Below are 7,282 nucleotides of genomic sequence, written 5' to 3'. Positions count from 1 at the left end.
GTGTAATCCGAAATTAATTCATTTACAAATGTTCCTCTGTGCGGCGAGCGGATGGCAAAAAAATGCTGTTAAGCAATTTTCATTCATATGCTAAGAGGTTGTGCCGGAGCGATTTCTTTTTCTATTCACTGAGTCTCTGAATCTTGACCAATCTTGGGTGGCTACGAGCAAGCCAAGCAACCAAGCCATAAAGCAATTATATTTATGGAACATAAAAATACATGAGAAAGGTGCAGAGCAGGGAGCCTGTATATTGACATTTTCAACACTGGAAGCTGTGTCAAAAGTGTTTGTACATACATACACAAATTCTAGAACATTCTCAAGCGTGACTTGAATTTCTTGGCACATAGATGGGCAAGCGACAGCTTTAGATCATATCTATCGATGGTCAAGTATCGATTACCTCTTTCGTCACATGAGACTTATAAAATGGGGCCTCTAAAATAGCTTCTTTGGCATCTTGATATTAGTTACTTGTAGAAAATTATCCAGAAACCAGTTTCGTAAATCATAAGTTGATAACACAAGTCAACACTAGAATTAGGCTGTGGCCCAAAACAACTTTTTCTGATAGATTTCGGGGTTTAACATTTTTTAACGAATTATGTTTTTTTTTTATGGTGTAGTTTTTTTTTAGGTATTTTTATAATCTGGTATTTTTTTATTGTTTTTTTTTCAGAGGTAGTGCTTCTATTTTTCACATAACTTAAGTATCTTATCAGAAAAAGTCATTTTGGTTCACAGCATAAATAAAAAGTTAAATTTTGTGAGTAGTGTAGTATTTTTGTAGTGTAATCACGACAGCAGCAACACGCAGCACGGTTGCATCCATTCTGGGCAATTGATATTTTTGCATCTATATAGTCTTAATCGGATCTCTGACCATCTCTTTTTCAATCAATTGCCAAAGTCATTCGTTCTGCTAAACTTGTTCGCACAAACCCAGCAAGTTCCGCAGTAATTTGCCGGAAAGTGATCTTAAATTTAAATAAATTGCCAGAAGGTGGGTATAAAGTTAAGCACCCATGTATGGCAGTTTTTAACTAATCTTTTGCAGATTTAAGTAAGAAAATATGCTTGCCTTTGAGTCACCACGGCAACACAATTGACCCACCGACACACAATTCGGTAACCAATACGGTGGAGAACTCGGTTGAGAATTCCTTGCCCCATACGGTGGAGAATTCGGTGCCCAATACTGTGGAGAATTTGGGAACCACCTCTGGTGGCGCACCGGGCACGCGTGCATTAAAGCGTTCGATGACCTCAGAAGAGAGGGGCCAGACTGGAGCCACAAACGGTCCGACAAATGGTAAGTGCCTAAATAAACCCAACTAGAGGGCACTTTAAAACAAATACTAAATTTTGCAGAATCTACTGATGCCAAGACCGGTGCACCACCGGCTAAGAAGCGCCGCCTTGAATAAAAATAAATACGGCTCTTTGCCGCGCACGGGCCCCCAACGCCCTCAAAGCCGACGGCGTTTTATTATATAAAATATATTTTCAAATCTGACCTACGCGAAAACAGTAGCTGGGACTCCGCGATTTAAATGGAAAATCACATTTTATCCCAGTGTTTCAAGAAACAAAAGCTGGAGCATGTGTATAACATGAACTAAATGAGATGTTCCATCAAATAAATAAAATCTACTCCCCAATTGCATAATGCTGCTGTTGTGTCATGTCCTGAACCAAAAAGAGAGCTAGTGCCGCAATAGCAGATAATTGTGTTGGCTTGGCAACTGGCAATCGACCTAAGCTCTTTCCGGATCCCATAAAGCCAACAGTTTGAAGAAATTTACTGCACTCGCTTCTTGTATTAATAATTTTAAATTTTACTATTTTCTTTGAGCCCTAGAACCTTTGGATGCTACTGCAGATCGTTCAACGTGGACTCTTGGATGCATGTCTGCATAGATTGAATCCCCTGAAGATGTTGATCAAGGACATAAACAGCTTTAGGATTCGCTAGTGGATTAAACGGCATCATCAATTAATTGTGACAGAGTCGGGTCAGAACTTGGCATCAGTAAGCGCACAAAGGGCGGATATTTGGACCACAACAGCCGTTCTTGCCACCACTACCCACCACCCTCTGTGGGTGTGTGGATCTGTGGGTGTGGAACATTCGTGGAGCATCCCTTGTTGACTGTGTGTTGACTGGACCGCACGAGTGTAAATAAATTCTGCAAGGGACTCGCCCGCAAAATTCTCTGCCTGGCTGGCTCTTTCTGTCTGCCTGTCTGAAGGATTACAGAGGGAAAAGGTTACGTGGACGGGGAGTGGAGTGGAGTGGAGCAGATGGAGCAGCAGTCACAATGGCAGCCAGGATAACAAGCGAAAAAACAACTTGGGCCGCTCAACTTGGCCCATTGTCAAGTGGGCTCTAAAGCTTTTAGCTTAAATACACTTTGGGCCAACTACTTGGATACAGGAAGCAGAGTGGAGAGTCGTGCGGTGCTCCCTGCTCCCTGCCCCGTGCCCCTTGCCAACTGACTTTGTCCCTGCCTTCGCCTCTGCCATTGACATTTTGTCCAGGAAAAGGGGACGGGCCAAGTGTAATTTAATTTATCGTTTCGATTGTGCCAAAAGTGTATCGAGAAAATTGCGGAAAATCGAGTCGCCGGGTCGCCGTTAAATGCAACTTAACGAAATTGCCAACAAATTGCTGGACATGCCACATGCGAGGAGGGGCCAAAGCATTTAATAAATGAAATTGAATCAAATCTGGCCACATGACGCATACGCAGAGGTATACGTGCGCCGCGAGTCGGCTAAATGCAAACACACTCGGACAGAGGTTGCTTGCGCTGCATGAGTATGAGCGTATGTGCGCTTGCAACCCTTTGGGTTGCGACCCAAAAGCTCCCCCTACTCCACTCTCTGGTTGACAGTCGAAAGCTGCGATGTTTGCAAACTTTTCAGCTCTCGAAGGCAGCGCTAGACCAGCCTGCGGCAGTACTTAGTCGGGACACGAACCCCCGGCTAGCGGCTGACCAAAAATCGCCGCTGAAAAAGGATGTGGGGAAACGGTGGAGATGGAGCAGTTGCAGGGATGGAAGAAATTAGCGGAGTAGGAGGAGGAGGAGCAGCAGGCAGAGGATGAAAAAGGGGTATGGGAATATGGAGAAGGAGAAGAAGTAATACCCTTTGGAAACTACTTACAGAAGGAAAGAAATCAGCGAACAGTTTTTTATATTTAAGTCCATTTGCTAGCTGGTCTAAAATATCAACAAATAGTGAATTAATTCAATTAATAATAATATTTAATATACATATGTATGTAAGCTATGGTTATGCAAGCTGATTTATGATTGCAAGATTTGTATAGCCCAGTTAGATCCTTGGCTGTGTCATTCTATTTACTAATTGGTCAGAAGAGAAGCTATTTTACGCTTCACAAATTAAAGTTATTAGCAGTGAAGATTCTTTTGTTTTGGATGCACGAACAGAAGTTCCTTTAAGAATATATTGATGGAAATCGTTTGGTACATGTGTATGCGGCCCCGTATGTGACTCCATATAGGGGAGCTGTTGACGCATTCAGGAAACGCATTTAAGTCAATCATCTTGAGTGGGATTACCCCGATTGGGGCTACGGCAATCACGTGGCAATCACGCCGATGTGAATGTGGCTGTGGGTGTGAGTAGGCCTCCGTCTCGGTCTCCGTATCATCTCTCTCTCTCTCTCTCTCTCTCAAGTGTTCAACCACTTCAAAGTGCAAATGTCATCCAGCCACCAAATGAATGTTAAACGCACTTCAAAGCCCCGTCCAAAAGCCGAATTGCATCCATGGAATCCACTCTGCCGAGTGAGACATCGGAGGAGGTCTGGTCTGGTCTGTGCGCGTCTGTGCTCTGTGCTCTGAGGTCTGAGGGAATCGCTTGATTACTTATTTAACATTTATTCCAATTTCCATTCCCAAAGAGCGGCGCGGCGTGGCGCGCCTTCGACAATTGTCTATTGTCAGCAGTTGGCACTTGGGCTCTAATTGCAATCTGCAAGTTATAGTACACCGTTGTCGCCCAGAAATTAACCAAAGCAGGAGCAGGAACATGAGCAGGAGCAGGAGCACAACCTGCAGCATTAGATGGAGCTGGTGACGGAGACGGAGACGGTGTGGGTGCGGCCTATTATGCAATCAGCAGGACAGACCTTCGTGTGAATGTGAATCCCAATCTGAATATGATTTTCTTCTTTGTGTTTGACTTGGCGTTTTTTATTTCTCGTTCACGCCACTTGCGCATTATTCAAATTTTGCAATATTCAAATGAAAAACAAAAGCTCTATTCAAAAAAAAAGTGAAGAAAAAACCATACATATACAGAAAAAAGAGTGTTTTATATAGGGAATGTAATGGAATGGAGATGGAGAAACGAACAGTCGTTACTGCTGCTGCTGCTGCTGCCGCAAATCCTTTTATGATAATTTCTCAAGAGTGTCGTCCTTTGATCAGGCAAGTGCCTGGCGTGCAGAAAAAACTCATTCAAGCATGAATGTGAATATGATTTTCAACCACATCAGACCCACATACACCCACATTCAGACACTACAGACATTGGGCGTGGGACAACGGGCACGGGCATGGGCACGGGCACTGCTCGCGAGGATTAAAATTGCCAACTGCAGGAACAGCAGCAGCGGCTACCCAACCTTGGTACAAATGCATTGTTTTCAGACTTATTTTCGATTAAAGAATCAACAGTACCACACAAAATCAATCATTTAACGTGCTGCAATGAGCTTTTAGAGTGCGTTTAACTAGGAAAGAGACAAAAATAACAGAACGGACTGGGCTGTGAAAGTTACATATTGGTATACCCCAAGATCAGTATGTTCTGTAGCTGCATACAATCAAAAACTTGAATTGCAACTATTTTAATCTTTAGCTTTTTGCTTTGTTTTGGGCCCACTGTTGCCGGTTTTGCGCCTCACCTGCCTCATCAGCTTCGTGGCAGCGCCGGCAGCGCTCGTCTCGTTAGTAGTAGGATTTCTCTTTCTTTCTCTTGTGGGCTTTGGTTTTTCCTCTTCTCTTTTTTTGTTTATAAATATTCAAAACTGCAACCCAACCACTCCCTCACGCCCTCACTCTCTACCCTCTAATTGTATTTTTAGCTCAATTTTCGCTCACTCCCCGCCAGAGTTGAGTCCCGGGTGCGGGTGCGGGTGCGGGTACGGGTTTGGGTTCGTGCCTGTGTTCGGGTCCGTGGCTCGTTTCCTGGGAAATCATTGCAATTAAAGCGTAATTGTTTTTACGCATTTGTCCAGTGTGCCACCTGCCTTATCCACACTTGCACCTGCCCCAACCATTTCCAACACAGCAACTACAACACTTCTGCATTCTCCCCCCACTGCTACTGCTGCTTGGCCTGGCTCGTGTCTTTTCGAGTGCTGAAAAAAATTGTGTGTATATACGAGCCAGAAATTAATTTACAACATTCATAATGCAGCGCCTGGCCGGCCCCCACCTGCATGCGCTTAATTTTCGCGCATTTGGTGGGAGTGGCGCAGGCTCAGCCACAGCCACAGACCCATTCTGAGAGTCCCAGAACCAGCCCCATCTCTGGCTACAGCGAATACGAACACACGAATTCATTTGCATAATTTTTTAATACTCCATTTCGCTTGCAGGTGCGTCGGCGTCGTCGTCGTCCTCCACATCCACATTCAGATCCTTCTGCTCATTCCCATTCTTTACCTCATCGTTAGCGAACGAGGAGTTGATGTGGTGGCTCTGGTGCGTCCTGGCGGGTCCTGGTGGGTGTCCTCATTATTATATTTCACTGCCTCGACAAGCACACACGAGCCTCCTTCACTTTATCCGTTTATACATAATTCCCGCCTACCCACTCTCTCTCTCTCTCTCTTACTCACTCTGCGGCTGTACGTCTCTCTCTCTCCTTCTCTTTTCTTTCTTATGGCGAAATTTTTAACTCGTTTCCCAAACCCTACCCCCCCACCACTCTCGGCCAGCTCATGTCATTCAAATTAATGTTAAAATATGTTGATTTCCTTTGAGAAAAGCATTTTTCACTCTTCTTTTTCGCTCGTGATTTTGCTGCATTTTTTTCCATAAAAATAATTCTAATGAATGCGAGGAGCAAAACTTGTTGGCTACCAATTAGAAAGCGGTAGCCAGTGGCAGACCCTGGCAAAACATAAAGAGAATGGGACAATCCTATTCGGAAAATGAGCAGAGTGAACAGTGCAGACTTAGCATTAAAAATATATGTAGAAATGATAGAATTATATTCATATTTGATGGATATTCTTAAAGGAGAGAAGCCCCCCCACCCCCAAAAAAAAGCACTAAACCTATTCTCGATCTGGTCTGAGAAGCAATTAGCAACCCATCAATTCGTATCAACTGCAGTTTAGACATCGACCTGCCCATTGCCCATTGAGCCTAAAACAACAGCAGCGGCAGATCAGATCAGATCGGTGAGTGCACTCACTCACTCACTCACTGCCGTACCGTGCCGTACCCACTAGTTATTCATTATTCCGGGGGCGCACAGTCCGCCAATTATCCAATCAAAGAGGCGTGTGCAAATTGCTTTCTAAAACGAGGAAAATGAATTAATTCGATTCAAATATCTCGCATGCAGAGCACTCAATAAGCAATTGAAAGCTGGAGGCGGATCATTCCTGGCATATTCAGGAAATTTAATTGGTTCCAACGAAGCGGGGAAACCGGGAACCCGACAGCCGACAGCCGACAGCCGACTGCCGACAGTCGACAGCCAACAACCGGGGGAAACCCTTGAGAGGCATTTTCGCGTCGTCGTCACCTCGTTAAAAAAGGTGAAAAACTGTTGTAATTGTTTTTACAGCCAGCAGAAGGCCCCGGCAAGTGTGAATCTGAGTAGACACTCGAGCGAGTGTGTGAGCGAGTGTACCTCATAATTGGTTCTGACTGCTAAATGAACCATTTACCAATTAAACTTGATTGCCAGCCAAAGACCTGAGAACGGAGAATGGAGAACCGAAAGCCGAGGGCCGCTAGAGCCGAGTATTTGTCTCCACCTGCCCTAGAGATGGCATTGCATAGTGATGGTTGCGATAGAACCCACAAGGAAAAACTAAACAGGAAATATACACAATATTTAATATAGACATTTACTGACAGACATTTTGTGACTATTTCTATCAGAAATATGTTCAGATCTTTAATCCATTTAAATCTAAGAATATACTCCCAAAATGAGGACAGAATATGACAACAGCAAGGTTGTTTCGCAATGGATTCTACGCTGTGTTATTTCCCTCACTCGG

The 7,282-nt window shown here is 44.2% G+C and overlaps 1 long non-coding RNA gene across 1 annotated transcript; it reads left to right on the top strand.

The window, feature by feature from the left end:
• Nucleotides 1–725: 725 nt before the first annotated feature.
• LOC111072768 lies at nt 726–1,388 on the top strand. Its single transcript, XR_005967691.1, has 3 exons — nt 726–1,006; nt 1,061–1,315; nt 1,375–1,388. It is a non-coding gene; the product is annotated as an uncharacterized LOC111072768 (long non-coding RNA).
• The last annotated feature ends 5,894 nt before the right edge of the window (nt 1,389–7,282 follow it).

The sequence above is a fragment of the Drosophila obscura genome, unplaced genomic scaffold (genome assembly GCF_018151105.1).
Source record: "Drosophila obscura isolate BZ-5 IFL unplaced genomic scaffold, ASM1815110v1 contig_185, whole genome shotgun sequence".
NCBI classification, from domain to species: Eukaryota; Metazoa; Arthropoda; class Insecta; order Diptera; family Drosophilidae; genus Drosophila; species Drosophila obscura.
The sequence above is the reverse complement of the archived record's forward strand: the minus strand, read 5'-3'. Positions and strand labels throughout refer to the sequence as shown.